Source organism: Zea mays, chromosome 5 (genome assembly GCF_902167145.1).
Source record: "Zea mays cultivar B73 chromosome 5, Zm-B73-REFERENCE-NAM-5.0, whole genome shotgun sequence".
In the NCBI taxonomy this organism is placed as follows: domain Eukaryota; kingdom Viridiplantae; phylum Streptophyta; class Magnoliopsida; order Poales; family Poaceae; genus Zea; species Zea mays.
This window is the reverse complement of record NC_050100.1, coordinates 72,614,178-72,630,216: the sequence shown is the minus strand read 5'-3', so window position 1 is coordinate 72,630,216 and position 16,039 is coordinate 72,614,178.

Below are 16,039 nucleotides of genomic sequence, written 5' to 3'. Positions count from 1 at the left end.
TAGATGAGAGAAGATTAAGGGAAGTTTAGAAAAGAATCAGAGTAGCAGAGGTAAGTAGATAATGGTTGTCCAGTTCTATCTAGGTTTCATCCTACAGTCAACATTCCTCTGATACCACTTCTGTCACACCCGGATTTTAGGGGTCCAAAACCCGGGCGCAAACATAATCACCAGGTGTGCTGGGACCAAGTCTCACACATATGATGAATCATGGCACAGGATCGAATGTCACATCTTTACTATATAACAGGAGTTCTATACAAAATAAATAAATAATTACATCATATGAGGAAACGATCCAGCAACCCAAAGTTGACTGGGAGACGACGACCTAGACCTCTCACGAACACATCGCAGCATCCTCCACGCGCCTCATCCTGCGGTACCTGTTCTTGACCTGTGGGGGGGGGGTGTGAGACAGCAAGAGTGAGCTCACATACGTTCATCGCTCAACAAGTTGTGGGGAATAATGTGCATGAACTCGCCAAAGATGGGAGCTCACGTGAAGTGTAAGGCTTACCAAAGAGGATGGCTGAAGCTGAGCATTGCTTTTAAAGTTGGTCAAAATTTTATTAGCCATTACTAAGTATAAGTAAATACCAACCCAATTAAATAGTAGAACAGAAGTAACAACATCACCTGCGATGCAATGCATATGACAAATTGAATTTAAGTTCCATAGATTAATCATGTGAGTGTCCGAGCCGCTCATGACCGTGAGCACGGCTAGTATACCAGTTTTACACTCTGCAGAGGTGGCGCATCTTTACCCACAAGTCATGTTACCCATCTGCCAAGGGATCGCGACTTCCCATACACCTCTACCGAGGAGGCGAGGCAGGGTAACACTACGAGGCCTTTACAAAGTTCCACTAGCTTCAGAAAACCCGCTACAGTTTATAGGAAGCTCCAATGCAGGAATCCCTTGCAGGACCGCCATCGCAGCAAAATCCTCCCGAGGGCCTCCCTACACTGACCACTCCCCTACTGCCCTTGCCCCTTTCAGGTAAGGTAGTCTTCCACTAGCTTTCCTAATTAATCGGCCAAGGGCGTCCCATTAAACCCTTGTGGTAGCACTGTTTTCCCGGGTGGTTCTCCATGTTCCAATTAACATAATGATCTTATCATGAACAGTGATAATAAACAGATAATAAAAGTGTGATCATGAATAATGTATCTTCATACCCAAAACCACATAAAGCACTAGCAAGTACTACCCAAAAAGTTCAGTGGTAAACAAGGTATAAAGATAGTCAAAACTAGGGTAACCTATTAGGTCCCATCAAAATTAACCTATGCAGATCATTATGATTAATTAGAACATGAGTGGGTAAAAAGAAGTGATCAAGGGCACAACTTGCCTGGCACTTGAGATTCCAGGTACCAGGATGATCTTCAGATGACTCGTGACCTCACTGCTAGTCGTAGCAATACAAACAAACATTGTATAGGCAAAATTAACATTACACCAAACATATATGCAAAATACACAGTAATAATCTACACATTAAAATAAAATTCTAGGAACAGAAATCATAATTTTTGGAGTTATAGATTTTAAGATATGAATTTTTAAAGGTTTTATTGTGTTTAAAATAGATTAAGTGAGGAATTAAACTTCTTACTGTTTTCATGACCAAACAGAGGCTCTAAGTGATAAAGAATAAAATTACAAAAATTTAGAAAGTGGAATGGCTCAATTTGGACCAAAAATGGATTCTCTACGAATTATTGAAGTTCTAGCAATTATTTTCCTATTAAAAATATATTTATAAATCATTTTCCCTGATTTTATTATGTTCTGGACTGGGCGCACTATTTCCAGAGAACCCAGGGGGCTCGGGGTAAAAATCTGTAGACCCAGAGCACAGCGATATAGGACGGCGGGTTAATTTCTGTTTTACACAGGGTCTCTTTAGCAAAAAGGCTGGCTGAAGGGGTATTGCGCGATATCTGCCGTCAGATCAGAAATGAATGCCCCGGATTAGAATAGCTTTAACTCGAATCGGTAAGCAGCCATGGTCATTGGATCCCGGGTGGATGGCTCGGATTCAAAATCGCCCAGAGTGAGTCGCGGCCGCCAGATCCGGATCGGACGACCCGAAATCGCCGTCCGCAAATTACTACGGTCTAACCCATCTCCACCACACAAATTACATCTAACGGCTCGAGGCGAAATCCCCAAACTCACACCCGTGGCCGGAACACGCGACGGCGCAGCCACCACACGGCGGCGGGTTCACCGGAGCTCGCGAAATCCGGTCCTCCCGAGCGCCAAACCCAAATTGAAAGGCGCCGCACGATCTAGAGGGCAATGCGAACCGCATGGAGGAAAACTCACCATCAATAATGGCGCAGAGACGACTGCCCACGGAGAGGTGCGGATTCGTGGCGGAGTCTTCACCACGGCGAGCAATTGCCGGTCCCCTGCGCCCCAATCGTGCCAGCCGAGACCACGCACGGCTCGCAGGGATCGGGAGGGAGTGCACAGGCTAGCTACCCTGACCGGTCGCGAGCACACCACGAATTGAGCCCGCGGCGGCGCTATTCTTCTCTCTGCTTCTTTCTCTCTCATTCCAGAGGTTGACGGCAAGACGATGGCGCATCTCATCTTTATAGTCTCGAGGAAGCGGCGCTACCACATGCCCCAACAACCTCCCCCGAGCTGGGCGAGTCCGCACCAAGTCCGTCATTCACGAGCGTGGATCTCGGATGTGTTCGTTGAGTTGGAGGGGATGAGTCCGACACAGAGGTCCCACGTGCCAGCGAAAAGAAAGATGCGCGCGGCATGGGAGCGAACCTGACATGATGGACCCACACGGCAGAGGCGCCTGGAGCCGAGCACTTTGCCGCGCGTAGACTTGGGCCGCGCGGAGTGAAGGGATGGTTGGGCCGAATTGGTCAGCTTGGGCCCAACCGCGCACAGTTCATTTTCTCCATTTTCTCTCTTCTTTCTAATTTCTTTTCTTCTCTATTTCTAAGCTTAATTTGAATCCGAATTTTAAATTCAAAGTTGTTCCAAATTTATTTTCAATCATATTGTGAAGTTAATAATACTAACTTTGGAAACATAACTATATTATGTATATCATTCCTCCTCTTCTCATTTTCAAAAACCCTAATTTCAAATTTAGGGTTTAATTCAACTTCTAGTATTTATTTTCTTATTATTCTTATTATTATTATTATTATTTAATGCACAAACATATAAACTCCAACATGATGCATATATATATATATATATTTTTATCGTTTGTTTTAATTCAACTCTAAATTTTATGTATACTTTGTTTATGACGCAAATGAGGCACATCAAATAAGGAAATCACTATATATTTCTTGTACACAATTTTTGAGTATTACAGCATGCCTAGCACCCGATCCCCAACTTTTTTGCAAATTGGCCCTTTTCGGGTTTTCTTTGCACAATTATGCCCCTGGCAGTTTCATTTCAAAAAATGGACCCTTGGCTCGGCGCCGTCATCATTGGCGCCGAGCTTCTGTGTGCTGGCGCCAATAATATTGGCGCTCATACGTCAGACGGTGGTGTGACCTAGGATCTACGTGGCATGTACCTCAGCGCCATAGATCTTGGCGCCGAGGTAGGCGCCCGGTCACGACGCCTACCTCGGCGCCAAGATCTATGGCGCCGAGGTACATGCCTATAAATAGTACCCTACGTCTGGCTTGTTGCTGTGCTCATTCCAATTCTTCAAAACTAGAGATATCGCCTGATTTATATGATGTCTAGGCGTGGTAAATATGCTAAACCAAGGTAAGTTTTGGATCCGCCTCTTATTTTGTGAGTCTATTATATTTGTGATTGTTATAGAGTTTATGGAAATTTAGGAAGGGTCCTTTGACCGGAACTGCCTTCGACCCGCTGCCTTTGCCAAGTGGTGTTCCAGTGCCTATGTGTTTTTGTGGTGATCCTTGTAAGGTCGATAAGTCTGAGGATCATGACACCTATCGACAGAGGTATTGGATGTGTGCTAACTTTGCATTTGAGCCAACTATTGTTCAGCGTCGGATGAATTTAATGGTGAGAATAGTCTTGTAATATGTTTACAATTTGTGAATGTTTTTGTAAATTTTTTTTGCGTACTAATAATTGCATATTTTGTAGACTCCTCCACCGCTATGTGATTTTGAGCAGTGGATTGACACAGAAATATCAGAGAAAGACAAGAAGTGGTTGGAGAATCTTAAAAAGTGGGATGCAGAGGACAAAGAGAGGATGGAAAAAAGACGAGAGGAGCTTGCTGCGGAGCAACAACGTGAAGACGAAGGGAAAATGAGGCGTATTGCTGAATGCAGGGAATAGAAGGAGAAAAAGCTTGAGCGCGCACGTCGTGCAAAGGAAGCAATGGAGGAGAACCCTGATGCATTTCGCAAAGGCAAATGGCCCCGTTGCACTCAGTAGTCTTGGTGTTTTATTTGAAGTTATGTAATAATGAACTTATTATTCGGTATTATGTATTGTCGAACAATGATATTTCGTAATGAATTACCTTCAAATTGATGAAAAAGTACATAAATACACAATTGATGAAAACTAGATTTAAAGCAATTCTTGAAGGCGACTTCAAGCAATTGAAAAAGATAATCAACACGCTGAAAGAAATTGTTACAGAAGAGTTTTCTAGTAGTGCTCCCACATTCCAAATTGAGTTGACCCTTCTCCATAGTATCCTCCCATTGTTGGTGTCTGATGTGGGTGCGGTGGAGACGACGGAGGACCAACATTCTTGTTGTGACAAGGGCAGCAACAATATGGATCTGGGCATACTTGCACCTGTGAAGCACCAACATTGTTGTTGTCTCTTTCTTCCTCGTCATTTCTGTTGCTTACTTCCCTCTCTAGATCAAATATCCTATTCTGTAGGTAGGATATGTATTCCGCATGAGGAAAAATCGGACGAGGATCTACCCAACGAGTGAACCCACAATTCTCCTTGACCAATGAATGTTGCATAAATGTTTATAGTTAGTTTCACTGAATAATAAAAGTATTTAGAACAAAGGAGTAGAAATTAATTTGTACATATGCATAAGGACACCTGAAGAAACGCCGGCCTCCATCAATTCCACCCTCAACGAACATCTGCACCAAGCAATCCTCACCATGCATGCACTTCGGCCAATCTTCTCTCCTATTATCGTAGGACCTAAGTCTAACCTCTTTGTTGAAATCTTTTTTACTTTGAACTGGAAAGTTAAAAACTGCCTCTTCAAAAAAATCTGGACCAAGAGGACCATCAAAACACAGTGGAGTTAACTTCCCTCCATCTTTTCGTCTCTCATTTACCGCACCCTTGCCCCTAGAAGACCCTGAAGCCATTGTATTGCACAATGAAGCAAATGTACAAAGGATCGTGTATATATAGGCTAAAGGATAGATAGTGTAATGGATTATAAACATCAGATATGTACAAAGACTCTGAAAAGGCTATGTTCTGCTACTGAAAAGGCTACATGTCCTACGATAACGTAGGATATTGTTGATTCTGAAAAGGCTATATATACAATCCTGAAAAGGCTATATATACATTCCTGAAAAGGCTATTTATACACTCTGAAAAGGCTATATATACACTCCTGAAAAGTCTAGATGCTAGTCCAAAAATTAATGCTTCTGAAAAGGCTATGTAATAGTTATGTAAAGGCTACATGACATAACCAACGATTTCACAAAATTTCGGCAGAGTTTTTTCTGTTTTTTGTCAATCCAACATATACACATAGATAAGCATAACATACAAGTGCATACAATTCTAAAAAATTCCAAGCAAGCTCATAAAAGTCTAAACAAATGCATTACAAGTCCATAGAATTCATACAAGTCCATTAAAATGTCATACAAGCCCGTAGAGGCCAAATGAGTCCATTACAAGTCTATATAATTCATACGTTACAGTCCATAGAGTCCAAAGCAATTCAACGTCTCCTAGTCTTACCCTTGCCTAAAGCGTCGGTGCCTGGAGTGTAACGTTGTGGAGAGCGGTGTCGCCTACGATCTTGTGGTTGTAATGGCTGTGTCGAAGGAGCCCCCTGAAGCTGTGAAGGTCCTATCTCGTCGTGATCGTAGTCGAAGCCAGCACCAAGACCTGTGGAGGGCGTTGCTGTGTCGGTACACGATGGTACATGGACGTCATGTGCAACAGTAGTCCTGCAGCCACAGCGAGCAGCAGCTCCACATAGGCGCCTAGATAAACGCTGCATGCCAAAGACATATTAGTTTACAACATATTCATAACACGCTAAAGGCTATAAACGATGCATGTGGGCTTACCTGCAAGAAGCTGCGCATGCTGCTGTCGCCCACAGTCAAAAGTTGGCGATCAATGTCCTCTACCGACCGTCGCAATGTGTTACCCTGTACAACACAATTTGCATCACACATACAATTTATACATGTCGAGTATTAAAATCGAGTAAAACTTACCACTCGATCTAATATGGGTGCCGCCTCCACTTGGGTTCCCAGTCTAGTGGACAGGTCATACTCCGTTTCTTCATCGTCAGAAGAATCAATGTCGGCGTAGTCTTCCGCTGTCCACTGCTGGCGAAGCTTACAACGAGTCGCACCCTGGTACCAAGCTTGGTACCGCCTGTAATCACTGTTGTTGTGCAACTCATCGTTGGAATATACATTCTCAGCACCCGACTCCCAATCATTTATAAATATCAGATGATGTTGACGAAAGTCCGTTATCTTCTTTTGCTTCCGCCGGTCAAATCTACACACAAATCATATCATATAAAGAACACAAAGTTAATAATGATTGATGTTATAAATTGCAAACTAGATTTATAGATTGCGAACTTACTTGTGTAGCTCCTTTGAAGTAGGAACATCTTCAACCGGCCATAGCTGGTTCCTACCAAACTGTCTCTGAACCCTGTGAGGTAGGTGCCACTCAACACACCAGAAACAGACCAAAGGACATTGCATCATATAGAGTTCATCTTCACTGCTGCATACTACACTAAAGATCATCCCAGCATACTCAGGTGCGTTGTATGGCTGCCATGTGACCTGAAACAAAAATGAAGCAATCTATGTTAAGTATAATAAAACAAATTTCATAATGATAAGATATACATGTTGAGTACTTACGCTAGAGGCAGAAAGGGTGTCAAACTCGTTAACATACTCCATGTATGCCCTCTTAGCTCTCGCAAAAGGAGCTGCCACTTGGTCCCAAATATAAGCATACGTCGGTCGAAGACGTTCATTTCCATAAATCATCCATGGCCAGGGTCTAGGCTGGAAAACACGTGGTCGACCAACTGGTATGCGAAACCTGCAAAATGAAATTTATGTTAGTAAGTAATATAGCCTTATTAAATAAAATTTTGAAGACGTCGGTCGAAGACGTACCACATCCATATCTGCAGGAGGTAGACGCAACCGCCTATAGACGAAGAGGAGGACGTACGACGGCAAGCCTCACAAAGCTGCCGGTACAAAAAAGAAAGCACAGCGGAGCCCCAACTGTATCCCAGTCGGTGAGACATGGGATGTACATCCAGGACGCGCAGTCTCCTGTGGCGTCTGGGAAGAGGACACAACCAAACATGTGCAGGATCCAAGCTCGACAATAGAACTGGACTGTAGCCTCATCAGCATCAGCAGGGCACACACCAAAAGACTGACGGAGCCATGTGATGCCTACTCCAGCAGTCCTTTCAACGCCCTCAGCAGGAAGCTCTCTACCAAGAAAGGCCTCAACTCTAGCCCTCCAACCGTCAGAGTCACATTGGTCTGTCACTGCTCTGCCACCAACATCGAGTCCAAGTATCTTCTGTGTATCCTCTAATGTGACTGTCATCTCACCAAAAGGAAGATGAAAACTATGTGTCTCAGGCCGCCACCTACATAATTAAAAAAAATTAGTGTAAACGAGCTCAATGATTCAAGAATATTTTTACAAAATCCTAACAATACCTGTCCACAAGTGCAGTAATGGCCGCCGAATCAATAGTAGGCAACCCGCGTCGTAACTGGTACGATATTACATCTAGACCTGCTCGTCTGAGGTAATTAGTGTACCTGTCGTCGAACACCATGTCTAGGAACCCATTGTGTGTCCTAGAACGAAGCGTTGCTAGGTCCTACACGGAAAAATATTATATAAGCAACACCATTTGTACAACAACAAATCTACAACAGATATTTACAATTAAATACCTGGCCTTCCGACAGAAGGCGCCCCCGGTGGCTCTCGTCGTAGAACGGGTCGAGGAGGTGGAACTGTGCCATCCTACAAAATGAAATTAATGTTAGTAAGTAATATAGCCTTATTTAATAAAATTAAGGTACTATCATAAAACTAAAAATACAAACCTCGCTAATCTGCCAACGACAAGTGCGTGAATTATGACCAAGTCTACCGCACTTGCCACACTCATACTGCTCGGGGTCGGTAAGAAATGGTGTTCTCCTTCCCCTTCTACTCCTACCACCAACCTGATCCATAACCATCTTGTGCCTCGTCCTCTTCCTGGATCCACGCTTGGTCCAACGACTGCTTGGATCAGCGACATACTTTGGGCCATCGTACGGAGGCCACTCACCCGCGTCACGATAAGGAATAAATCTTGGACTCCAAGTCAACACTAGTTTATCAATAGTAAACTCTTGAGGTATCCTCCTCTCTAAGTCAAAGTTACGAGCTCGAGCAGCTGCGATTAGATGAGAACATGAAAAATGGTATTGCCTGGGTGCGCCACAAGTACATGACAAGTCATTAAGGACAACCACATGCTTCCTCGACTCTTGTGACTCGCCGTCGGAAGTAGTGCCAGCTTGAAGGAATACCTCATATGTCCCTGACTGTAAGTCAAAACAATCAACAGTGTGTGTGTTTTCCCTTTCCTTTGCCTTCTCTAGAAATGTCTTAGGCTTTGGAGCCCATCTCTCTCCCTCATTCTGCAATCCAACTGCATGGGTGTGTCTATCATTAAACCATGCCACAAGCTTGTAAAAGGTAAATGTCACTATAGCAGTGACCGGCATACCACGTATGCCCAACAATAATTTGTTGAATGACTCGGCCATGTTACTACACTGGAACTCATATCTCCATCCCCCTAAGTCGTGAGCTCTCGTCCACTTCTCCAAATCCAGCATCAATCCATTCAACCAATCTCTACCTTCGGCATTTGTTGCGACTTTGAGCTTTTCTAACTTTTCTCTAAAGAACTTGTCTTCCAGCTGTCGACATGTCTCCTGGAAAAGCTCAAAGTTATCCTTGACACCATCCTTACGCAGAAGATTCTCAGCAAGGTGTCGAGTACACCACCTGTGATGCAAAGGAGGGTACCCATCGATCTGCTCACGGACCGCGTTGAGTATTCCCTGGTGCCGATCTGATATTACACCAACTTCCCGTCCTAGGCCAACCACATGTATCCGGACCAGTCGCAGGAACCACCCCCAACTGTCTTTGTTCTCTTTCTCAACCAGAGCAAATGCTAGGGGAACTAGCTTGTTGTTTGCATCAACGGATATGGCAATTAGAAGAGTGCCCTGGTACTTGCCGAGAAGAAACGTGTCGTCAATTGAAAAGACAGGACGGCAGTGCCGGAAGGCATCCACACACTGGGGAAAGCACCAGAAAGCACGGAAGAATATATGTCTCCCATCAAGCCATGCATTTGGTTTCGGGATGTACTCATAATGCATGCCTGGATTGACCGCCTTCATTGCATTTAAAAGAACAGGTAGCTGCTCGTACCCAGACTCCCAGTCCCCATATATCATCTTCCACACACACTGCTTAGCCCTCCAAGCTTTACCATATGTTATCTTGTACCCATCAAACACATTCTCCACGATCCTCATGATTGTCCTAACCTTCATATTTGGTTCCGACTGCAGTATTCCCATAAGTCGCTTCCCAATGAGGGTTGATGTCAATTGGCGATGTTTCATCGTTAACTCATGTTCAGCACATGTGTGTGGCCCCACTACTTTTGTTATCTTCCACTTTGCGGTGATCTTTTGTATCCTAGCACAAACCCTCCATGAACAGTTATCCTTGTCACATACAACCGTGTAACGACGTTTCTCGTATGAATGAAGTACTCTATACGGCCTCTTACGTAAGACTGCGTAATGCTACAACCACCTCTTCAAGGCAGTTAGGTCCTTGAAGACCCTACCCTTTTCAATCATCATGCTAGGACCGGCCTCAGGAGCGTCTAGCAGCTCATCATCCCTTCCTTCTGCATTTGCCTGATGAGAAAGACTAAGATCGCTGAACTCATGCACTCTAGGATCCCGACCGTTTGGAAAAACACGTTGCAACATCTCAATGTCACTCTCTGTGAGTTCACCAACCGGGCGATCATCATCTGAATCGGCAGCAATAGCAAAGGCATATGGCTCCTCTTCATTCCTAAACTCAGGACTGTTGGAGGCAATAAAACCATCACCGAAGCAGCCACGTGCCTCGGTATGAGGATCAACCACAAGAGTATGAGTCTCTCCTGCAACATGTACAAGATGATCAGTCCCACGTCAAATGGAATGAGCAAAGTGCTCATGGTCCAAAATGAAGATGTAATGCCAATAAGACTTACTGCAATTGGTTTGTGCCAAAGGGATACACGCAGCTAAATCTGTCTGCAGACCATCTCCTGGCTGACTTAATGGGATCAAATTAGGGCCAGATTGAGCATCAGGAACAGTTGGCACGTCATCGATACCACGATCAAAGTCTACATGGGGACGGTCTACGACAACCGGACGCACCACAACCTCCATGAGTTGCAAATGGGTCTTCATAGCCGAAGTAACATAATTATCCCAATCCAGTTGACAATCAATTGGGATGACTCGTCTTATGACATTTGGTGGATGACCAATATTAAGCACTCCGTCAACCGCAATGTCATCATCTTCATGGTAACCGAGCTTTTGTTTAGCCTTTGTAAACAAATCACTCAAGGAGGGTCTACCATCGAATAGTACCGGCACGTGTCGCATGTCAATGAACTTGGCATTTCCATACGGATCTTGTTCCACATTGCCTCCATGATATAAGCTCAAAAAATTGTCCATCTATTTGAAACACCAATTAAACATTCAATATAAACTGTGGATGGTTATTACCTAACCACAAACCACTAATTACTAGCTACATAACTATAAATATAACCACAACCCACTAATATACTAACCACCTTCTAAATTACTCCTATATAATAATTATAAATTTTGACAGCACCTCCCCTACACGGGGAGGATAAAAAACATGCACATTTGACTCACTTTCATAATATTCATTCAAATTTGCATTTATCACAATAACTCATATTCATCACATTCAAAAAACAACTAATTATAGCAAAACAATCTAACATATTTAACACTAAATGCTAACACAATAACAAAAATAATCAAAAAATTACCTTAACGGTCGGGGTCGGGGTTGGACGACGACGACGCGGGCGGGGAGCGGGCTCCGGGGCGGGGCGGCGTGTCGCCGGCCGGTGGAGGGGCGAGGGCACCGGGAGGGGCGGGGCTTGGTGTGCCGGCGGGGATGGGGCGCGGCCGGGGCTCGACGGTGGGGCGGCAGCCTTGGCGGGGTAGGCCGGCGGCGATGGGGCGCGGCCGGAGCTGGGAGGGGGCGGGGCGCTACCGGCGATGGGGCGGGGCGCTGCCCGGGGGAGGGGCGCCGTGGGACGGCGCGTCCGCCGTCGAGCAGGGGGCGGCGCGGGCGGCCTTCGGTGGGCGCGGCCGCCGTGGAGCAGGGGCGCCGCGGGCGGGCTCCGGTGGGCGCGGCCGCCGTGGAGCAGGGGTGGCGCGCGGGCTCCGGTGGGCGCGAGGGTGCGGGCGTCGGCGAGCGTCGGCTGCGCGAGGGGCGGCGGCGCAGATGCCAGGAGGTCGGGGCCAAGATCTATGGCGCCGACCCCCTGACACGTCGGCAGCCAGGTCAGATTGTCCGACGCCAATATTATTGGCGCCGGCACACAGAAGCTCGGCGCCAATGATGACGGCGCCGAGCCAAGGGTCCATTTTTTGAAATGAAACTGCCAGGGGCATAATTGTGCAAAAAAACCCGAAAAAGGCCAATTTGCAAAAAAGTTGGCACCCGATCCCTCCCGCGTAGCTACCACCAGACCACACAAAGAGTGGGACCTACTACGACTCCTCGAGAGGCCCGGCGCGAGGTAGGAGTGCCTAGAACCAATCTTGATATTTGGCGACCGTGCCAGTGCGTCAGCATGCGGCCAGTTGGGCCAGCGGTGCAGAGCGCAACAGCGACTCATAGCGCAGGTTCATCAGCTCCTTGAATCGATGCCACGATGGGGTGCCTTCATCCTACTGGATCTAGATGTACCACATCTGCGCGCCATCTTCAAAGTTGTAGGAGGCCATCCAGACCTTCTCCTCCTCCATGATTCGCTGCTGATGGAAGTACAATTCACAACGGTTGATGAAGATCAATGGATCGGACGTATCGTCGTAGCGGGGGAAATCAAGTTTTTGAAACCGCGGAGGACGATCGCTGTGGTGTTGGCCGTCGTGGCCCCTGTCAGTGGTCGACGAAGAGGATGAGTTATCCTTCTGTAGCACGACCACGGTCGTCTGCAGGTTTGTCACCGTGTTGGCCAGGACCTCGATCGTCTTGGCTAGATCGATAGTAGTTGGTTCCTACATGGCTGAAGGAACTGAGGTGGCAGTGCCGGTGGTGGTGATGTTGGTGGGCGGGGGGCAAGGTCGTAGCGGCTGTGGTGGGTTGTGGAGGCGGTCGGGTGAGGGGCGCAATGGCGGTGGTGGGTTGTGGAGGTGGTCGGGTCAGGGGCGCAGCGACGAGGATGGCGGAGGTGGCGCGGAGGAAGACGAGGACTGTCTGTAACCGGATACTAGGTTATCAAGGGCTTGGAACCCTCGAACAGTAGGGCCTCGACTACGTAGTTCGTAGTCGCGACCCGTCTTCTCCTGCAAGGTTATGCCCCTCAGCTGCAGGCTTTGTTGGTGAGTGGAGAGGAGAGATTAGAGAGAATAAACTTTGCTTAATTCTCAAACTAGCTGGTTACAAGAGCATATATGGCCGACGACCCTAACTGACTGGAGATACATACTCCTCACTCCTAGGAATATAACTTATCTTCCCTAATAACCTCTGCCCAAATCTTCTCCTTAATTGTAGGGATTTGAAACATAAAGTAATCTTTATCTAACTAACCAGCTGACGTGCCTAATAGCCCGCGCGTGCGCCTAACCACCAGCGCCCGTCGCGCGCTCTTATGCCCGACGGACATCGCGTGCGCGCCTGCGCCTGGTGTAGGTGCAACCACACATTTGTTGTGAACTGCGATGGACTCGTAAGATAGTCCCGTTACTCAGCCCTCCCGTAGGAGGCCCTAAGAGTAAACCAGACCTATTCTTCTTGCTTGTCCTCTAATAACACCCTGCACCCCTTTATATAAAGAGGTAACCCTAACTTATTAGCTAAGCAACCCTAACAAAACCTATCTGGCTAGCACTGTTCACCGCTCGTGCAGCTACCACCCGACCACACATACCTTAGTGTTTAGAAATAAAGAACAATTATATAAAAAAATAGTGTAGAGCAAGCACTCAAACGGTCAAACCCATGTCTCTCTGCTCCAGAAATTTGAGGCTAACTACTAGACCACACGTACCTTAGTGTTTAAAAATAAACAATAATTATATTTAATATATATCTCAGTACCTATTTATATGATATATAAAAAGTAGCAAAGCATGACCAACTGGCTAGTATTACTTAAGCATGCATTTGACCTAATCCCTAAGGCTTTATTTGGATACTCTAGTAATTACCCTAATCCAACTTAACATATGTGGATTGAGATCAATACTAGAGTAAAACTAGGTCTAAGGTGGGGCGTGCAGCCACGGGCCGAACCTGCTGGCTCGGTGAATAGAAACAAGCACCGGTTGAGTACTAGGGAGATATTTAATAATGAAGAGAAAGGACCGTATTTAATAAGAGTAATACTGGAGCTGCTAATTAAACGTTTCTTGGTTTGTGTAATCATGTTCAAAATGACTACTCCCAGTGAATTAATAGGAACCGGAGGGAGTATGGTTTAACATATGATATACATTAAGCCAGTCTTTAATTCCCAGTGAATTAATCTCCTGAATTTGTGCCTTTTACATACAAAGTTTATATAAGCACGTAAAACCTGTAACTGATGGCTTCCTCTTTTCACCTGCACGCATGAATGCATGCGTTAGAGGCACGTAATAACCCTCTAATTTATTTCTCCATTACTAGCCGAAACAAAGCACCCGTGACTCCGTGAGTCCTACATATATATACTGCACATTCATCCAAGCAGCGAGCAGGCGATCGAGCAGATCTTGAACGGTAATTCTCAAGGTGTATGTATGCTCCGGCATCTTAGAAGTTACAAAGTCATATGCACCACTAATTAGTTCATGTTTACCCTCTGATCATCAAATTCTGATACTACATACTTGCAGCTGATCTTCGTCGTCGTCGGAGGAGGACAATATATAATGGAGGGGAAGAAGAGGCTATCCACCGCCACCGCCACGTCCGTGTTCCTGCTCGCTGTGCTCCTGCTGTCCGGCGGCCAGCCGCGGCAGGTGGCGGCCATGTCCAAGTTCTGCCGCTGCTACAAGCACTGCTACGCCGAGTGCCGGAAGGACATGGGCCCCTACCCCTGCAACTTCCAGTGCCTCCAGGACTGCGTTAATAACGATCACCAGCCGCCGGCGCGCCCCAGGTCCGCCGCCGACTGCAACAGCATCTGCCTCATCCGCGTCTGCGGCGTCATGGGCACCGCCGCCTTGGCGGCGCCCGGTGGTGGCGACGCTGAGGCGTGTCTCGTTGACTGCCGCAACAGCGTCGGCCACTCCGCTCAGCTGGAAGTCGCCAACGAACTGACGGGGACGAACCAGTAGTGTTTGATCCATATCGGGTTGTTAATGCGACGACGATCGGCTGTTAACGAACTATGATCTATCTTTCTGTGTGGTTATAAAATGCATAAACAAAGTTCTAGCACGTACGGTATACACTGTGTCTTTCTTAATCTGTCTACCTACTCTCATCACGATCGATTATCAAGCTAGCATTTCATACAAGAAATTCGAAGTCGGTTGGTTCAGGGGCGGCAAGTCGGTCTGATGGATATTGTAACACCCCTCGTGTTAATCATGCTTATACATCTCATGTGCATCATAAAAGCATCATTTCAAGCATCATTAATCATTCCTCACTTGAATCGAATTCTGAATTGCTTGTTATTTGGTGTGGAGTGATTTTATGCTTGAAATAATAGAAGCCTATGTTCTAGAATCTTAGATCATTAAAAAGTACTTGTGTGCGTAGCTAAACCAACTTGAAGTAATTTAAATTTGTTTGGGTAGCCTGTCAATCCTTGATTTCATGCGATGATAGTTACTCAACTTGTATGTGATATGTGTGATTTAGTAAAGGCTTTGCTTGATGTGAAAAGATGTGACTTAGAACCAGTGGCGGAGGACGAAAACATTTTTAGGTATGGCTCTATACAACTGGGCGGGCTGGCAGGCAGAGCTCTGCGCGCGCGGGACGGGGCGGACGGCACTCGCCACTCGGCCTCGGCGGACGGCAGAACAGGCAGATGACACTTGGCGCCGGCGGAAGCTGGGCGGCCGTGGCTGGGGGATGGCTCGAGCAGGCCGGAGATGGCCTCACGGCCAGGCACAGCGGCGTCGCGGCTTAACTTGGGTTAGCATGTGAGGCTTCAGGCGGCGGCGACTGTGTTATGGAGACCTAAGGGAGTGAGGGTTAGCGATGGATTGGCTGAGACCTAGAGCCGCTTGGGCTGGGCCCGCAGACCTTCTTTTTTTTGGTATGGCTTGGACCTTGGGCCATAATAGGCCATAATGCGCCCTCCGCCCCTGCTTAGAACCAAAACCTAAAGAGTAAGTAAATAACTTCATAAAGTACAAGTTGTGTGGACCCAAAGTAAAAGGGAATGAGTTTAAGTGGTAGTAAAGGTTGGAGAAATGGGTTCAAAA